Here is a 21,386-nt window from a genome sequence, read left to right on the forward strand (position 1 = left end):
TATGGATTTACAACCAAATTCTACCAATTGTACAAATAAGAGCTGGTACAATTCCTGCAGAAACTATCCCCCAAAATTGAGGAGGAGTGTATCCTCCCCAACTCATTCTATGAGGACAGCATGATCTTGACACCAAAACCTGGCAGAGACACAACAAAAACACAAAAAATTAGCCGGGATTGGTAGCAGACACTTGTAGTCCCAGCTACTTGGGAGGCTGAGGCAGGAGAATGGCGTGAACCCAGGAGGCGGAGCTTGCATTAAGCAGAGATTGCACCAGTGCACTCCAGCCTGGGCAACAGAGGGAGACTCCGTCAAAAAAAATAAAATAAATTAAAATAAAGAAAAGAAAACTTCAGGCCAATATTCTTGACAAACATCAATACAAAAGTTCTCAAAAAAATATTTGTAAACCAAATCCAGCTGCACATCAAACAGGTAATCCGTCATGATCAAGTAGGCTGCCCCCTTAGCATGCAAGTTTGGTTCAACATGTGAAAATCAATAAATGTAATACATCACATAAACAGAACCAAAAACAAAAAACAGACGATTATCTCAATAGATGCAGAAAATAGTAAAAGTCATCTATAACAAACCCACAGCCAACAATCTGTTGAGTCAGCAAAAGCTGGGAGCATTTTTTTGAAAACCAGTACAAGGCAAGAATGCCCTCTCTCACCATTTCTATTCAACATAGTATTGAAAGTCCTAACCAGAGCAATCAGACTAGAGATATAAATCCAAAGAACATCCAAATAGGAAGAGAGAAAGCCAAACAATTTCTGTTGGCAGATAACATAATTCTATATCTAGAAAACCCTGTAGTTTCAGCTACAAAGCTTCTTTAGTTAACAAACAACTTCAGCAAAGTTTCAAGATACTAAATCAATGTGCAAGGATCACTAACATTTCTCTACACCAATGATAGCCACACTGATAGCAAAGTCAGAAAGGCCATCCCATTCACAATTGCCACTAAAATAATAAAATATCTGGAAATGCAGCTCATCAGAGAGGTGAAAGAGCTCTACAATGAGAATTACAAAACACTGCTCAAAGAAATCAGAGAAGACACAAACAAATGGAAAACCATCCCATGCTCATGGATAGGAAGATCCAATATGAGTAAAATGGCTATATTTCACAAAGCAATTTACAGATTTAATGCCATTTCCATCAAACTGCCAATGAATTTTTTTACAGAGCTAGAAAAAAATATTTTAAAATTCCTATAGGCCGGGTGCAGTGGCTCACGCCTGTAATCCAGCACTCTGGGAGGCTGAGGGGTGCAGATCATGAGGTCAGGAGATCAAGACCATCCTGGCAAACATGATGAAACTCCTTTTCTACTAAAAATACAAAAAATAGCTGGGCGTAGTGGCAAGTGCTTGTAATCCCAGCTACTCGGGAGGCTGGGGCAGGAGAATCCATTGAACCAGGGAGTCAAAGGTTGCAGTGAGCTGAGATTGCACCACTGCACTCCAGCCTGATGACAGAGTGACATTCCCTCAAAAAAAAATTATATATATGAAACCAAAAAAGAGCACACATAGCCAAGGCAATCCTAAGCAAAAAAGAACAAAGCTGCAGTCATCAGGTTGCCTGGCTTCAAACTACACTATGGGGCTATAGTAACAAAAACAGCATAATACTGATACAAAAACAGACACATAGAAAAATGGAGCAGAATAGAGAGCCCAGAAATAAAGCTGCATGTCTGTGCCCATGTGATAATTGACAAGGCTGACAAAAACAAGCAATGAGAAAAAGATTATTTACTCAATAAGTGGTGCTGGAATAATTGGCTAGCAATATGTGAAAGCTGGACCCCTTATTTACACCGTATACAAAAAAAAATAGACTCAAGATTGAATGAAGACTTAAATATAAGATCATTATGAATAAAAACCATGAAAGACAATCCAGGCAATAACTCCTAGACATAGGAATGGGCAAAGATTTCATGATAAAAACACCAAAAGCAATAGTAAGAAAAGCAAAAATTAACAAGTAGGATTTAATTAAACTAAAGAAATTTTGGATAGCAGAAAAGAAACTATTAACAGCATAAACAGAAAATCTAAGGAGTGGAAGAAAATATTTGTAAACTATCCATCTAACAAAGATCTAATATCTAGCATCTATAAGGAACTTAAATTTACATAAGACAAACAACCCCATTAAAAAGTGGGCAAAGACATGAACAGACAATTTTCACAAGAAGACATACATGTGGCCAACAAGTATATGAGATAAAGTGCAACATCAATGATCGTTAGAGAAATGAAAATTAAAACCACAATGAAATGCCATCTCACACTAATCAGAATGGCTATAGTCAAACAATACATGCTGGAGAGGTTGTAGAGAAAAGGGAACTTATGCACTATTGGTGGGAGTGTAAATTAGTTCAACTGCTGTGGAAAGCAGTTTGGCAATTCCTCAAAGAGCTAAAAGCAGAACTACCATCCAATAGTTCTGCTCACAGTCCCATTACTGTGTATATTCCCAGAAAAATAGAAATTATTCTACCGTAAGACACATGCATGCAAATGTTCACTGCAGCCCTATTCACAACAGCAATGACATGGAATCAACATAAATACTATCAGTAACAGATTAGATAAACAAAATGTGCTATGTATGCATTATGGAATACTATGCACCCATAAAAAAGAATGAGATTGTGTCTTTTATGGGAACATAGATGTAGCTGGAGACTATTGTCCTTAGCAAACTAACGCAGGAACAGAAAACCAAATACTGCATGTTCTCGCTTGTAAGTGGGAGCTAATTGATAACAATGTATGAACACGAGGAGGAAAACAACAGACCCTGGGGGCTATTTGAAGAAAGAGGGTGGGAAGAGGGAAAGAAGCATAAAAGATAGCCATTGGGTACTGGGATTAATACCTGGGTGATGAAATCATCTATACAGCAAACTCCTGTGACATATGTTTACGTGTGTAACAAACATTCACATATATACCCAAACCTACTATAAAAGTTTTAAAAAGTAAAGCTTTAAAAACTCTTGGGAAAAAGCATAGGCAAAAATCTTATAACATTAAATTTCCTGATGGTTTCTTGTCTGTGACACCAAAAGCATATACCAGAAAATAAAAAACAGATAAATTGGACTTGATTTAAATGTGAAACTTTTCTGATTTTTTGATATGAAAAACACTCTGCTGTTTGTGTTTTCTGATACAAAAAACCCCACCTCTACTAAAATTTGATACAAAAAGCATGAACAAGAGAGTGAAAAGACAACCAGCAAATGGGAGAAAAGATTTGCAAAGCATGTATCTGATTGAGTACATAAGGTAAAATATAGTAAGCAGGATATATAAAGAACTTCTAAAACTCAACAACAGAATGAAACAACAACAGCATTTATAAAAGAACAGAGGATTTGAATCTACATTGGGTCAATAAGTCTACAGAAAAATGCTCAGCACCACCAGTCATGAGGGACATGGATATCAAAACCACAACAAGATACCACTTTACATCTATTAGGGTGGCTATATAAAACCCAAAACAACAAAAAGAAAAAAGACCAACTATTGGCTAGAATGTGGGGGAACTGAAACCCTGGTGCATGGCTAGTGAGAATATAAAATGATTTATTCACTGTGACCAAAATTTGGCAGTTTATCAGAAATTTCTACATAGAATTGCCACATGTTTCAGCAACAGGTGGAACAGTTCCATATGTTCCAACTACAGTTGTATCCACAATAATTAAAAACAATGACATAAGCTGCAACCTCTGCCTCTGCAAATTAAGTGAACCTCGTGCCTTAGTCTCCCAAATAGCTGGGACTACAAGCATGCACCACCAGGCCCAGCTAATTTTTCAATTTTTAGTATAGATGTGGTTTTGCTATGTTTCCATGGCTGGTCTCGAACTCCTGAGCTTAAGTGATCTGCCTGCCTCAGCCTCCCAAAATTTTGGAATAACAGGTGTGAGCCACCATGTCTGGCCTCTGTTATTCAATCTAAGAACTGTATGCAGAGATGCGTTCAGGTTTTAAAATTTTATTCACTTATGCACTGATATTTTCACACCAAATTTTGTAGCAGCATCATTTACAGTAAAAAATGTAAAAACAAATCTAGATATCTTCTAAGAGACAAACAGACAAAGAAAATATGGTATATACACACAAAAGAATATTATTCAGCCTTAAAATGAATGCATTGCTGATGGGCCTGGTGGATTAGGCTTATAATCTCAGAACGTTGGGAGGTAAAGAGGAGAGGATCGTCTGAGCCTGGGAATTTGAGACTAGCCTGAGCAACATAGCAAAATTCCATCTCTACAAATAGTACAAAAATTTCCTGGGGTTGATGGTGTGTGTCTTTAGTCCCAGACACAAGAGAGGTCCATCTGAGTCAGAAGGATCGCTTGAGCCTAGGGAGGATGAGGCTGCAGTGAGTCATGATTGCATTGCTGTGCACTCCAGCCTGGGTGACAAAGAGAGACTCTATCTCAAAAAAAAAAAAAAATGCAATGATGATACATGCTACAACATGGATGAACCTTTAAGACATTATAGTATGTAAAATAATCCAGATACAAAAGGATAAATATTTAATGTCAAATTTTGTGTGTAGGGGAATGTCATGTGAGGCTGGCCCATTCTCAGCAGGAACAGATTGTTAGGAGGTTAGGTGGCTCATTATGTTTACACACCAGGTCATGGCTGGCAAAGTAGGGAGGCAAGTGCTTCTGTGGTACTCATCTACCACAATTATTGTACTGAACCCTGGAGCTGTTGTCTAGTGCCTTCCAAGGCTGAAGGTCTCTGTAGACATAATTCTGTGCCTCATCTGGGGAGCAGAAAGTTGCTTGGAGTACAAGGAGTGGCAGTGATGGCCAGGAAAGCTCTGAGGCTTCCAAATCTGGCTGCCTGTTACTGTCTTTGCAGAACTCCACGCAGGAGATTGGTAAAAAGGTGTTAATGGGGTAATACTCTGTTTCCTCTGGTGAGGGGTAGAAGCTTGCTGATGCCAGCAAGGGCCAGCACTGAAACGAGGTGAGTGGAAGAACAAAGGTTCTCTAAAACATTCCAGAGATGGCTGAGAAAGGCCCCCTGTGCAGACACTGCCATGGCAACTCTAAAGGGCTATGTCCTATATATTAACATAAGCATATCTATGAATACACGCACAAACACAGCTATAGACGTAGATGTATATATTTATTCTATTGCTTCTATTTCTCTGAATAAGTGTAATACAACCTGTAACTAGTAAAAGACTGTGGAAGTTATCGAAAACATACTGAGAAGAGAAGTCCAGAACCAGATGGCTTCACTAATACATTGTTTTAAACGCTAAAAGTTGTAGCTCCAATTTTCTCACTCTAAAAATTGCAATTCAGTTACTGCAGTATACCAACTCAATAGAATGAGTTTTAGAAAACAAGATGATCATCTAAATTGATACAGGTAAAATTTGACATAATTCAAAACACTTATATGATAAGAGCACTTAATAAACTAGGTATAGACTAAAATTTCCTCAACATAATAAAAGTTACAAATAAAAAACTCAAAACTATCATTATATGCAATGGTGAAAGACTAAAAGCTTTCTCCCTAAGATCGAAAACAGACAAGGATAGTTGCGTTCATCACTTCTGATCAACATTGTAATAGAAATCAGGCCAGAATAATTGAGCAATACAAGAAAAGAAACACTCCAATTGGAAAAGAAATAAGCTTATTTCTCTATATAGATGTTATAATTTTACATATATAATTAAAATCATAAGTAATAATAATAAAACTGTTAACACTAATAATCAAATTTTACAAAGTTGTAGAATACAAGATCAATACATCCAAATAAATGGAATAGAATTAAGAATCAGGAAATAAATCCATACATGTAATTTTTTAACATGAGCTTGGCAAAGCCGCAGGAGCTGTTGGAAACAATTTAGTTCATGTATTTCAGCACAGTTTTTTTTTGTTTTGTTTTGTTTTTTTGAGACAGAGTTTTGCTCTTGTTGCACAGATTGGAGTGCAATGGCACGATCTCGGCTCACTGCAACCCCTGCCTGCTGGGTTCAACTCTTTCTCCTCCCTCAGCCTCCCGAGTAGCTGGGATTACAGGCATGCACCATCACGCCTGGCTAATTTTGTATTTTTAGTAGAGAGGGGCTTTCTCCATGTTGATCAGGCTGGTCTCGAACTCCCAACCTCAGGTGATCTGCCTGCCTCGGCCTCGCAAAGTGCTGGGATTATAGGCGTGAGCCACGCGCCCAGATATTTTAGCTCAATTTTAGAAGATCCTTCCTCATTGGGGAATAGTTAAAAGCTTTCCATTCATGGCCAGTGAGCTTATCACTAGAATATGTAGTTTTCAAATAAAGCTTCCATTTTAAGATACAATGAATTTAAAACAAAGTTTGAAATATATAAATAAACTTTTTTTACCATCTTAATGAAAAAACAGTGTTGTTTTATTTTGTTGAAATTTGAAATTAAATGATCATTTCAATTCTTTCAAAAGGCATTATAAATAAACAGGCTATTGAAAAAAAAAGTCTTAGATCATGTTCAAATTTTAATTTGGTCTTAAATAGGCTTACAAAATATGTCCTGGGTCCTGACATGTTTGCCTTTCTAGAAAGCCCATAAAGACAAAAATGAGCTGGAACATATTTATCTATCAGGAAAGTAACCTCAGCCAAGTTGCACCAAGACAAACAGCAATACTGACTACAGGTGTGCACCTTCCACAAGGTACAGGTTCAACTCTCAAGATTCCACACAATGGAGGTAAAATAATGTTACCCTTGGTGATGTTGATCAGCTCTTTCACCTGCAGGGTTACTGGAGCCAGCACTCTTATTTTTTTTTTTTTCCACAAAGGTAATGTAGCTGTTCAGTTTGTCCTCAAACACAGCCAGTTCATTCCTCACAGAAACAAATATAAAGACTTCCATGACAATGACCTGGGGACACAGAGTGAAGGTTTTACAGATACACCTGTGTCTACACAGATCTCTTTTTATTTCAGAGGCCAGTCTCTCTTAAGTCTCTGAAACTTCTCTGCTAATGACTCTTGGCACTGGCTATACAGAGACAAATGGCATATTAAATTCTGTAAAGGCAGGAGTCACTCACACTCTGTTCTTTACCCGACAGTGTACCATGCAGTCTCACAAGATCTTGTAGAACTATTCCAACGTGTTTGAAATCAGAATGAAAAGGTTCACTTTGAGTAAGGATTGACTTTGGGATAATTCCAATCCTAGCCCACCCCACTACCAAATTAAGAAAGATACAGCATTTTGTCCCATTTTATGGTGGCCACCCCTCTGTTCATCCTGTCACAATGCCATTGCTCAACATTTTCTCCTTTTATCCATCTCTGTCAACCAAATCTTACTTATCTCTGAGAGTGGATGTTACTTGCTATCATATTCAGGAAGTTCCCCAAGGTAGAATAATTAACTAAACTTCAGACCTTTTTCACATTATTTTTTTTTCTTCTGACAGCAGGCACTTCATAGCATGTCTTTCCTTTATATATATATTATATATATATATATATATATATATTTTATCATACTTTAAGTTCTAGGGTACATGTGCACAATGTGCAGGTTTGTTACATATGTATACATGTGCCATGTTGATGTGCTGCACCCATTAACTCATAATTTACATTAGGCATTTCTCCTAATTCTATCCCTCCTCCTCCCCCCACCCCACAACAGGCCCCAGAGTGTGATGTTCCCCTTCCTTTGTCCATGTGTTCTCATTGTTCAATTCCCACCTATGAGTGAGAACATGTGGTGTTTGGTTTTTTGTCCTTGAGATAGTTTGCTGGGAATGATGGTTTCCAGCTTCATCCATGTCCCTACAAAGGACATGAACTCATCATTTTTTATGGCTGCATAGTATTCCATGGTGTATACGTGCCACATTTTCTTAATCCAGTCTATCATTGTTGGACATTTGGGTTGGTTCCAAGTCTTTGCTATTGTGAATAGTGCCACAATAAACATATGTGTGCATGTGTGTTTATAGCAACACATAGCATGTCTTTTCTTATTTTCTTAGATTGTGAGTTTCTTTCAGACTAGGACTCTGCTGAGTCAGCTCTCTGTCCTCCCTCTAGTCCTTATCACAGTGCTTGGCTATGATAGATGTTTAATAAATATTTGATAAACACAGTAAATCCATATGAGTGACACAATGTTACAGAAAACTCTGGTCGCTCAACAAATTCTATTCTCCCATTTATTAGGGACACAGCAGAATTACATTTCTTAGCCTCATTTGCATTAGATGTGCAAATGTGACCAGTTATTGTTAATGGCTGTAGAGTGAGACGGATGTGAATCACATTAAGATGAGTCCATCAAGTCTTCCCACATGCATTTCTTAAAGTACTTTATTTTCAGGGGACTGAACACAAACGGCAACCATGACTCATGGATGATGAAGACAAATAATGAAAGAACTTTGAGTTTCTGAATGACCACATGGAGAGGAGGTGCCTTTTCAATTTGGCCAACAGCACTGTTATGTGTGCTAAAAAGTGCTGTTAATCTAACGCAAATTAGGGATGTGGTGGTATTTGACACTTCAGCATAACCTAAAACATGCACCTAAAAACCTATTCACTGAATTAATTTAAAAGGCGTTCTTATAGTACACTTAAGATGACAAACATTAAGTTGGTCTTGCAATTTTTACCCTTCCATTTTGACCATACTACGTTATATTAGAGAACTTGGGCCACATAAATTATCAGTTTTTATTGCGTCTATTTGATTCGTCTCTCTTTTCTTCTTTATTAGTCTTGCTAGCGGTCTATCAATTTTGTTAATCTTTTCAAAAACCTGGATTCATTGATTTTTTGAAGGGTTTTTTGTGTCTCTATTTCCTTCAGTTCTGCTCTCATCTTAGTTATTTCTTGCCTTCTGCTAGCGTTTGAATGTGTTTGCTCTTGCTTCTCTTGTTCTTTTAATTGTGATGTGATGTTAGGGTGTCAATTTTCAATATTCCCTGCTTTCTCTTGTGGGCATTTAGTGCTATAAATTTCCCTCTACACACTGCTTTGAATGTGTCCCATAGATTCGTGTATGTTCTGTCTTTTTTCTTGTTGGTTTCACAGAACATCTTTATTTCTGCCTTCATTTCATTGTGTGCCCAGTAGTCATTCAGGAGCAGGATGTTCCGTTTCCATGTAGTTGAGCAGTTTTGAGTGAGTTTCTTAATCCTGAGTTCTAGTTTAATTGCACTGTGGTCTGAGAAACAGTTTGTTATAATTTCTGTTCTTTCACATTTGCTGAGGAGTGCTTTACTTCCAACTATGTGGTCAATTTTGGAATAAGTGCAGTGTGGTGCTGAGATGAATGTGTATTCTGTTGATTTGGGGTGGAGAGTTCTGTAGATGTCTATTAGGTCCACTTGGTGCAGAGCTGAGTTCAACTTCTGGATATCCTTGTTAACTTTCTGTCTCGTTGATCTGTCTAATGTTGACAATGGGGTGTTAAAATGTCCCATTATTATTGTGTGGGAGTCTAAGTCTTTTTGTAGGTCTGTAAGGACTTGCTTTATGAATCTGGGTGCTCCTGTATTGGGTGCATACATATTCAGGATAATTAGCTCTTCTTATTGCATTGATCCCTTTACCATTATGTAATGGCCTTCTTTGTCTCTTTTGATCTTTGTTGGTTTAAAGTCTCTTTTATCAGACACTAGGATTGCAACCCCTTCCTTTTTCTGTTTTCCATTTGCTTGGAAGATCTTCCTCCATCCCTTTATTTCGAATCTATGTGTGTCTCTGCACATGAGATGCTTTTCCTGAATACAGCACACTGATGGGTCTTGACTGTTTATCCAATTTGTCAGTCTGTGTCTTTTAATTGGAGCATTTAGCCCATTTACATTTAAGGTTAATATTGTTATGTGTGCATTTGATCCTGTCATTACAATGTTACCTGGTTATTTTTCTCACTAGTTGATGCAGTTTCTTCCTAGTCTTGATGGTCTTTACAATTTGGCATGTTTTTGCAGTGGCTGGTACTGGTTGTTCCTTTCCATGTTTAGTGCTTCCTTCAGGAGCTCTTTTAGGGCAGGCTTCATGGTGACAAAATCTCTCATCATTTGGTTGTCCGTAAAGTATTTTATTTCTACTTCACTTATGAAGCTTAGTTTGGCTGAATATGAAATTCTGGGTGGAAAATTCTTTTCTTTAAGAATGTTGAATATTGTCCCTCACTCTCTTCTGGCTTGTAGAGTTTCTGTCAAGAGATCAGCTCTTAGTCTGATGGGTTTCCCTTTGTCGGTAACCTGACTTTTCTCTCTGACTGCCCTTAACATTTTTTCCTTCATTTCAACTTTGGTGAATCTGACAATTATAGGTCTTGGAGTTGCTCTTCTCAAGGAGTGTCTTTGTGGTGTTCTCCGTATTTCCTGAATTTGAATGTTGCCCTGCCTTGCTAGATTGGGGAAGTTCTCCTGGCTATTATATAGCCTGCAGAGTGTTTTCCAACTTGGTTCCATTCTCCCCATCACTGTCAGCTACACCAATCAGATATAGATTTAGTCTTTTCACATAGTCCCATATTTCTTGGAGGCTTTGTTCATTTCTTTTCATTCTTTTTTTCTCTAAACTTCTCTTCTAACTTCATTTCATTCATTTGATCTTCCATCATTGATACCCTTTCTTCCAGTTGATCGAATTGGCTACTGAGGCTTGTGCAGTCATCATGTAGCTCTCGTGCCTTGGTTTTCAGCTCCATCAGGTCCTTTAAGAACTTCTCCACATTGGTTGTTCTAGTTAGCCATTCATGTACTTTTTTTTCAAGGTTTTTCCCTTCTTTTCCATGGGTTCGAACTTCCTCCTTTAGCTTGGAGTGATTTGATCGTCTGAAGCCTTCTTCTCTCAACTCGTCAAAGTCATTCTCTGTCCAGTTTTGTTCCATTGCTGGTGAGGAGCTGCAATTCTTTGGAGGAGGACAGATGCTCTGATTTTTAGAATTTTCAGTTTTTCTGCTCTGTGTTTTCCCCATTTTTGTGGTTTTCTCTACTTTTGTTCTTTGATGATGGTGATGTACAGACGGGGTTTTGTTGTGGATGTCCTTTCTCTTTGTTAGTTTTCCTTCTAACAGTCAGGACCCTCAGCTGCAGGTCTGTTGGATTTTGCTGGAGGTCCACTCCAGACGCTGTTTGCCTGGGTATCAGCAGTGGAGGCTGCAGAACAGTGGATATTGGTGAAAAGCAAATATTGCGGCCTGATTGTTCCTCTGGAAGTTTTGTCTCAGAGGAGTACCCGGCCGTGTGAGGTGTCAGTCTGCCCCTACTGGGGGGTGCCTCCCAGTTAGGCTACTCGTGGGTCAGGGACCCACTTGAGGAGGCAGTCTGTCCATTCTCAGATCTCCAGCTGCATGCTGGGATAACCATTACTCTCTTCAAAGCTGTCAGACAAGGCCATTTAGGTCTGCAGAGGATTCTGCTGCCTTTTGTTTGGCTATTCCCTGCCCCCAGAGGTGGAGTCTACAGAGGCAGGCAGGCCTCCTTGAGGTGCAGTTGGCTCCACCCAGTTAGAGCTTCCTGGCTGCTTTGTTTACCTACTCAAACTTCGGCAATGGTGGGCGCCCCTCCCCCAGCCTCGCTGCTGCCTTGTAGTTTGATCTCAGACTGCTGTGCTAGCTAAATCAGTGAGGGTCCATGGGCATAGGACCCTCCGAGCCATGTGCGGGATATAATCTCCTGGTGTGCCATTTGCTAAGACCTTTGGAAAAGTGCAGTGTTAGGGTGGGAGTGATCCAATTTTCCAGATGCCCTCTGTCACCCCTTTCTTTGACTAGGAAAGGGTATTCCCTGACCCCTTGCACTTCCTGGGTGAGGCAATGCCTCACCCTTCTTCAGCTTACACTGGGTGTGCTGCACCCTCTGTCCTGCACCCACTTTCTGACACTTCTCAGTGAGATGAGCCTGGTACCTTAGTTGGAAATGCAGAAATCACCTGTGTTCAGCATTGCTGATGCTGGGAGCTGTTGACTAAGGCTGTTCCTATGTGGCCATCATGGCTCTACCCCCTCTCTAATTAAATTTTAATGTGACTAGTCTGAAATTATTTTTTCTATATTCTTCAGGTTTTTCATAATTTTTCTCTAACTTTTAGGTTCTATGTTTATGCCCCTTATATTTTTAAGAAATATCTCTGAAGATTGTTGCCCATTTTAAAGTTAAACTACTTAATTAATTTTTTATTGAGTGTTTTGTTTCTTCTGTATTCTGCTTATCAATTTCTTGTCAGCTGTGTAGTTTGCACATATTTCCTCTCATTTTCTTTCTTTTTTTTGAGACAGTCTTGCTCTGTCACCCATGCTGGAGTGCAATGGCACGATCTCAGCTCACTGTAACCTCCACCTCCTGGGTTCAAGCGATTCTCTGGCCTCAGCTTCATGAGCAGTTGGGATTTCAGGAACCACGCCTGGCTGATTTTTGTATTTTTAGCACACACAGTGTTTCACCATGTCGGCCAGGCTGATCTAGAACTCCTGACCTCAGGTGATCCACCAGGCTCAGCCTGCCAAAATACTGAGATTATGGGTGTGAGCCATCGTGCCTGGTCAATAGAATATTATTTATACAATGGAATATTAGTCAGCTATAAAAATAAATACAGAACTGACATGTGCTATAACATGGATAAATAATGCAAACATGCTCAATGAGAAAAGCCAAAGAAAAAAGGTCACATATTATATTATTATATTTCTATAAAGTCACTAGAATAGAAAACTGGAAATAGAAGATGGGTGTCATGGCTCATGCCTGTAATCACAGCACTTTGGGAGGATGAAGCAAGCAGATCACGAGGTCAGGAGATGCTGGCTAACATGGTGAAACCCCGTCTCTACTAAAAATACAAAAAAATTAGCTGGGCATGCTGATGGGCACCTGTAGTCCCAGCTACCCTGGAGACTGAGGCAGGAGAATGGCATGAACCTGAGAGGTGGAGCTTGCAGAGAGCCAAGATCATGCCTCTGCACTCCGGCATGGGTGACAGAGCAAAACTCCAAAAAAAAAAAAAAAAAAAAGAAAAGAAAAGAAAAAGAAAGAAAGAAAGTGAGAAAGAGAGTACTAGAGCTAGAAAGTCAATTAGTGGTTACCAAGGAAATTCGGTGGATGAATGAGAAACTACTGCTTAATGGATATGGAGGGTTTTTTTGGTGAAATTGTGATAAAACTATTTTGGAATTTGATAGTGGTGACAGGTGTATAGCATTGTAAATAAACAGAAAAACACTGAATTTTACACTTTATATTAGTTAGTATATAGAACTCTATATTATGTAAATTTTAGCTGACTAAAACATTTTAACAAGTGAAGAAAAATAAACTGTATGCCTTGTGTTGTGGCTCAAACCTGTAATCTCAGTTTTTCAGAGGCTGATGCAGGCAGTTCATGAGGCCAAGAGATCGAGACCATCCTGGACAACATGGTGAAACCCCATCTCTACTAATAACACAAAAATTAGCCAGGCTTAGTGACACACCCTTATAGTCCCAGCTACTCGGGAGACTGAGGAAGGATAATCACTTAAATCCAGGAGGTGGAGGTTGCAGTGAGACAAGATTGTGCCACTCCACTCCAGTCTTGTGAAAGATTGAGAAGAGGGAGACTCTGATAGAAAGAAAGAAAGAAACAGAAAGAAAGAAGAAAAGAAGAAAAAAAGAAAAGAAAGGGAGGAAGGAAGGAGAAAGAAAGAGAAAGAAGAAAGAAAGAAGAAAGAAAGAAAGAAAGAAAGAAAGAAAGAAAGAAAGAAAGAAAGAAAGAAAGAGAAAGAAAGAAGAGAAGGGAAGGGAAAGAAGAAGAAAGAAAGAAAGAAAGAAAGAAGAAAGGAAGAAAAAGAAAGGAAGGAAGGAAGGAAGGAAGAGAAAGAAAGAAAGAGAAAGAAAGACTATGAAACAAGAGGGCAAATAAGGGAGCCCTGGAAAATGATTCTGTTTCCACTTTCAAAAAAGAACCACCCTCCCCCCCGCCCCCCCCCCCCAAAAAAAAAAAAAAAAAACAGATCTCCAAAGCTCTGACTGAGAAATTCTTCTCCTTGGATCCCAGAGCAGTGGTCTGAGGATCTGTCACATTCTACACCAGCCTGAGTGCTCAGTCCCGCAAACCCCTAGGCCACTTTCTGCTCTGAAAGACCTTCGGCAGATACAGAGCAATTTCCACAGGACTGAGAGTACAGTGGTAATTGATAGACAGCAAGGTCAACTCACTTCTTTAAGCCTTTGAATTTAGGGGTTACCCAGTTCAATTATGTCAATTTTTACAGGAAAAATTGAAGGTTTTCACTACTGTATTCCTCTCCATATTGGGTGTAGGGGGATTCCTTTCAATTTTAATTATGCAGATTAGTGAATGCAGAAAGTAAGTTTTTGTCCTTGGAAATCTTTCCTGGTTTTGACTGCAGCCAAGTCAGATCCATGGAAGCCTTGAGCCTCCCAAGCCATCAACCTATTGTTTTCACCTCCCCATGTTATGGGTCCTGGGCATGTTACCAGAAGAAGGGGTGCTTCTACCCCATGACAAAGCTGCCCCTATCATCTATCTTTCTTCTTCTCATCACTTCGTCAGCGTTAACTCCTCTTATGACCTTTAGCCTGAGAAATCTGTCTGTGTGTGCATGCATGTGTGTTTATGCACAAACCTGTGGAAATCTAATGGTACAGACATGAGTTTGCTTCATATGATGAGAAAATTGGCAAAAATCCCCAGGATCTCGGGGACTCATTCCCAGAGCAAACCCCATGAGAGGGTTGAGCCCTGGCATAGGAATTCAGAATGCTCTTTTATCCCTTGGACTCTGCCCACTTCATCATCTCTGGGCCAGTCTCTGCTTCTCTCCAGACCTCAGTTTTTCAGATATCCAGTGAGATGTGAGATTTCAAAGTGCTTTAGCCACAGCTCAGCATGCATATGGTCTAACCTCCCTACCAACTAGGATTGGTGTAGCAAGGCTGTGATCAGGATGTTCCCAGATCTTCCTCACTTGGGAAGAAATAGATGGGTTCTGCACTGGGCACATGGACCTTCTGTTCAAGAAGGGTCATGCACACTTGATCTTTCAAGGCCCACAGACGATGTGTGCAAGTGAGCCCCACCTCCATCCCCCAACAGCTTCCCATGGAGCATACCAATATGTCCCCTGTCCTCTGAGTCTGGAAAGTAGTGACATCTTCACTTAACACATGGATTGATGGATGCTTTGTATAATTAAATCTTCCCCACTACTGCCTCCACCACTACGCAGATAGAAAAATGTCTTAGGAAAGTGACATAACTTATCCAAAATTACACAGAGATTCCATGGCAAAGCTAGCACTTTAGTTAGCATTACATTTTCGTACATATAGAAGAAAACCCAGACAGGGTGTGGTAGCTCACACCTGTAATCCCAACACATTGGGAGGTTGAGGCAGGTGGATCACCAGAGGTCTGGAATTTAAGACCAGCCTGACCAACATAGAGAAACCCCGTCTCTACTAAAAATACAAAATTATCCAGGTGTGGTGGTGCGTGCCTGTAATCCCTGCTTCTTGAGAGGCTGAGGCAGGAGAATCGCTTCAATCCAGGAGGCAGAGGTTGCAGTGAACCGAGATCGTGCCATTGCACTCCAGTGTGGCCAATAAGAGTGAAACTCCGTCTCAAAAAATGAAAAAAGAAAACCCAATATAATAGTGCAGAAAAGAGAGAGAATGCTTTCTTTCTCATAAATAAGGATCTTAGAGCTGGGAATTCTGACCCTGAACTGTGCACGAAGGGAGTCAAAAATAGTCTGTCATTTTGCTAAAATGTTTTTCTTTTTTGAACTTTTCTTTTAGGTTCAGGGGTACATGGGCAGGATGCGCAGGTTTGTTAAATATGTAAACATATGTCCTGAAGTTTGGTTGTGCAGATTGTTTTATCACCCAGGAATTAAGTCTACTATCCATTAGTTATTTTTTCTGATTCTCTCCCTCCTCCCACCCTTTACCTCCTGATAGGCACCGGTGCATGTTGTTCCCCTCCATGTGTCTGTATGTTCTCATCATCTACCCTCCACTTATCAGTGAGAAAATGTGGTACGTGGTTTTCTGTTTCTGTGTTAGTTTTTTAAGGATAATGGACTCCAGCTCCATCCATGTCCCTACAAAGGACATAATCTTGTTCTTTTTTTATGGCTGCATAGTACTCCGTGTTGGATATGTACTACAATTTATTCATCCAGTCTATTATTGATGAACATGTAGGCTGATTTGATGTCTTTGTTATTTTGAATAGGGCTGTGATGAACTTATGCATGCATGTGTCTTTATAATAGAGTGACTTATATTTCTTTGGGTATATACCCAGTAATGAGATTGCTAGGTCAAATGGTATTCTTTTCTTTAGGTCTTTGAGGAATCACCACACTGTCTTCCACAATGTTTGAACTCGACCAACAGAGTAAAAACGTTCCTTTTTCTCCACAACTTTGTCAGCATCTGTGATATTGTGACTTTTTAATAGTAACCATTTTAACTGGTATAAAATGATATCTCATTGTGGTTTGGATTTACATTTCTCTAATGGTCAGTGATGTTGAACTTTCATTTTGTACGCTTATTGGCTGTATGTATGTCTTCTTTCAAGACGTGTTTCTGCATATCCAGTGGCCAATTTTTAAAAAGGTTAGTTGTTTTTTTTCTTGTAAATTTATGTTTCTTGTAGATGCTAGCAATTAGATTATTGCCAGGTGCACAGTTTGCAAAAATTTTCTCCCATTCTGTACATTGTCTGTTTACTCTATTGATAGTTCCTTTTGCTGTGCGGAAGCTCTTTAGTTTAGTTAGATCCTATTTGTCAATGTTTTCTTTGTTTTAATTGCTTTTGGCGCCTTCATCATCAAATATTTGCCCACGCCTTTGTCCTGAATGGTATTGCCTAGGTTGTCTTCCAAAGTTTTTATAGTCTTGGGTTTTACATTTAAAATATCTTGAGTTTATTGTTGTATATGTTGTAAGGAATCTTTCTTTATTTTTTAAATTTAAATTAAGTTCTGAAGTACAAGTGCAGAACGTGTAAGTTTGTTACATAGGTATATTTGTGCCATGGTGGTTTGTTGCACCTATCAGCCCGCTATACAGGCTTCAAGTCCCACATGCATTAGCTAGTTATCCTAATGCTCTCCTTCCCTTCAGCTCCCATTCCCTGACTAGCCCCAGTGTGTGTTGTTTCCCTTCCAGTGTTCATGTGTTCTTATTGTTCATCTCCCACTTATGAGTGAGAATATGAGTTGGTTAGTTTTCTGTTCCTGTGTTAGTTTGCAGAGGATAATGGAGGAAGGGGTTCAGTTTCAATTTTCTGCACATGTCTAGGCAGTTATCCCAGCACCATTTATTGAGTACAGAGTCACTTTTTCATTGCTTGTTTTTGTCAGGTTTGTCGAAGTTCAGATAGTTGTAGGTGTGCAGTCTTATTTCTGGGTTCTCTATTCTGTTTCATTGGTCTATGTGTCTGTTCTTGTACCAGTACCATGCTGTTTTGGTTTCTGTTGTCCTGTAGCACAGTTTGAAGTTGGGTAGTGTGATGCCTCCAGCTTAGTCCTTTTTGCTTGGGGTTGTCTTGACTATTCAGGCCTTTATTGGTTCCATATAAATTTTAAAATAGCTTTTCTACTTTTGTGAAAAATGTCATTGGTAGTGTAATGGAAATAATATTAACTCTATAAATTTCTTTGGGGAGTGTGTCTACTTTAACAATATTAATTCTTTCTATCCATAAGCATGAAATGTTTTCCTATTTGTTTGTCATCTCTGATTTCTTTGAGAAGTGGTTTATAGTTCTCCTTGTACAGACCTTTAACTTCTCTTGTTAGATATATTCCTTGGTATTTTATTCTTTTTGTGGCAACTGTGAATGAGAGTTCATTCATGATATTGCTCTTGGCTTGAGTGTTGTTGGTATATAAGGATTTAGTGCTAGTGACTTTTGCCCATTTATTTTGTATCTTGAGACTTTGTTAAAGATGTTTATCAGCTTAAGAAGCTTTGGGGTTGAGACAATAGGGGTTTTCAAGATATAGGATCATGTCATCTGCCATCAGGTGTAGTTTAATTTCTTTTCTTTCAATTTGAGTGACTTTTTCTCTTACCTGATTGCTCTGGCCAGCACTTCCAATACTATCTGAAATAGGAGTCATGAGAGAGGGAATACCTGTCTTGTGCCCATTTTAAAAGGGAATGTTTTCAGCTTTTGCCCTTTCAGTATGATGTTGGCTGTGGGTTTGTCATATATGGTTCTTATTATTTTGAAGTATGTTTTTTTCAATACCTAGTTTATTGAGAGTTTTTACATGAATGGATGTTGAATTTTATGGATGGAAAGCTTTTTCTGCATCTATTCAGACAATCATGTGGCTTTTGTCTTTAGTTCTGTTTATGTGATAAATCACATACTCATTTGTGTATGTTGAATTAAAATTGCATCCCACGGATGAAGCCTACTTGATTGTGGTGGATAAGTTTTTGATGTGCTGCTGGATTTGGTTTGCCCCTATTTTGTTAAGAATGTTTGCATCAATATTCATCAAGAATATTGGCATGAAGTTTTGTTTTCTTTTCTTTTTTTTATTTTATTATTATACTTTAAGTTTTAGGGTACATGTGCACAATGTGCAGGTTAGTTACATATGTATACATGTGACATGCTGGTGCGCTGCACCCACTAACTCGTCATTTAGCATTAGGCATAGTCCCCAGAGTGTGATGTTCCCCTTCCTGTGTCCAAGCATTCTCATTGTTCAATTCCCACCTATGAGTGAGAATATGTGGTGTTTGGTTTTTTCTTCTTGCAATAGTTTACTGAGAATGATGATTTCCAATTTCATCCATGTCCCTACAAAGGACTTGAACTCATCATTTTTAATGGCTGCATAGTATTCCATGGTGTATATTTGCCACATTTTCTTAATCCAGTCTATCATTGTTGGACATTTGGGTTGGTTCCAAGTCTTTGCTATTGTAAATAGTGTTGCAATAAACATACATGTGCATGTGTCTCTATAGCAGCATGATTTATAGTCCTTTGGGTATATACCCAGTAATGGAATGGCTGGGTCAAATGGTATTTCTAGTTCTAGATCCCTGAGGAATCGCCACACTGACTTCCACAATGGTTGAACTAGTTTACAGTCCCACCAACAGTGTAAAAGTGTTCCTATTTCTCCACATCCCCTCCAGCACCTGTTGTTTCCTGACTTTTTAATGATTGCCATTCTAACTGGTGTGAGATGGTATCTCATTGTGGTTTTGATTTGCATTTCTCTCATGGCCAGTGATGGTGAACATTTTTTCATGTGTTTTTTGGCATAAATGTCTTCTTTTGAGAAGTGTCTGTTCATGTCCTTCACCCACTTTTTGATAGGATTGTTTGCTTTTGTCTTTTAAATTTGTTTGAAGTTTCGTTTTTTTTCTTGTGTGTCTGCCAGGTTTTGGTACCAGGATAATGTGGTCTCATAGAAAGAGTTGAAGGTCCTGTTTCAATATTTTGAAATAATTTTAGTGGGAATTGCACCAGTTCTTCTTCATAAACGTCATAACCTTCAGCTTTTAATCTTCATGTTTCTGGGCTTTTTGTGGTTGGTAGGCTATTTATTACTGCCTGAATTTCACAGCCTGTTGTTTGTCTTTTCAGGGATTCAATTTCTTCCTGGTTTATTCTTGAAGGTTGTATATGTCCAGAAATTTATCCATTTCTACTAGATTTTTTATCTTATAGGCATAGAGGTGTTTATGATATTTTCTGATGGTTATTTTTATTTCTGTGGAGTCAGTCGTAACCGTTATTATTTCTGATTGTGTTCATTTGAATTTTTGATTTTTTCTTCCTTATTAGTCTACTAGTGGTGTATTTATATTATTGGTTTTTTCAAAGAAAAAGAAACAGCTCCTGAATTTGTTGATCTGTTGAATGGTTTCTCTTGTCTCTATCTCCATCTGTTCAGGTCTGATTTTGGTTATTTCTTGTCTTCTGCTAGCTCTAGAACTTCTTTGCTCTTGTCTCTGTAGTTATTTTTGTTGTGATGTTAAGTTGTAACTTGAGACCTTTCTAGCTTTTTAATGTTGGCATTTAATGCCATAAATTTTCATCTTAATACTGCCTTAGCTGTGTCCCAGAGATTCTGGTATGTTTTGTCTTTGTTCTCATTGGTTTCAAAGAACTTCTTGATATCTGCCTTAATTTCATTATTTACCCCAAAGTTATTCAGGAGCAGGTGATTCAATTTCCATTTAATTTTATGGTTTTCAGTAAATTACTTCATCGTGAGTTTTAATTTGATTGTGCCACTGTTTATTATGATTTCTGAGCCACTGTTTATTATGCCACTGTTTATTATTATAATAATAATTATATTATTATTATAAACATTGTGCCACTGTTTATTATGATTTCTGAGCCACAATAAACATTGTGCCACTGTTTATTATGATTTCTGAGCCACTGTTTATTATGATTTCTGTTCTTTTGCATTTGCTGAAGAGTGTTTTACTTCCGGCTATGTGACCAATTTCAGAGAAAGTGCCATGTTGTGATGAGAAGAATGTATATTCTGCTGTTATCATGTGGAGAGTTCTGTAAATATACATCATATCCATTTGATCCAGAGTTAAGTTCAGATCCTGAATACCTTTGTTAATTTTCTGTCTCAATAATCTGTCTAATATTGTCAATGGGATGTTAAAGTTGGCCACTATTATTGTGTGGTGTTCTAAGTCTCTTTCAAGATATCTAGAAACTTGTTATATGAATCTGGGTACTCTTGTGTTGGGTGCATATATATTTAGAATAGTTAATTCTTCTTGAATTAAATCATTTGCCATTATGTAATGACCCTCTTTTTTTTTGTTTGTTTGTTTGTTTTTTTAATCTGTGTTGGTTTAAAGTCTGTTTTGTTGGAAAGTAGGATTGCAACCCTTGCTTTTTTCAGTTTTTCATTTGCTTGGTGAAATTTCCTCCATCCCTTTATTTTTAGCCTATGTGTGTCCCTGCATGTGAGATGGGTGTCTTGAAGAGCATACCAATGGGTCTTGGTTTTTATCCAATTGCCCCCCTGTGTGTTTCAATTGGGGCATTTAGCTCATTTACATTTAAGGTAAGTATTGTTATGTGTAGATTTTATCCTGTCATCTTGATGCTAGCTGATTATTTTTATTTTTCAGACTTGTTTATGTGGTTGATTTATAGTGTCAATGGTCTGTGTACTTGAGTGTGTTTTTGTGGTGACTGGTAATAATTTTCCCTTTCTAAATTAGTGCTTCCTTCAGGAGCTCTTGCAAAGCATGTCTGGTGTTCATGAATTAACTCGGCAT

Source organism: Pan troglodytes, chromosome Y, assembly GCF_028858775.2.
Source record: "Pan troglodytes isolate AG18354 chromosome Y, NHGRI_mPanTro3-v2.0_pri, whole genome shotgun sequence".
Lineage (NCBI taxonomy): Eukaryota > Metazoa > Chordata > Mammalia > Primates > Hominidae > Pan > Pan troglodytes.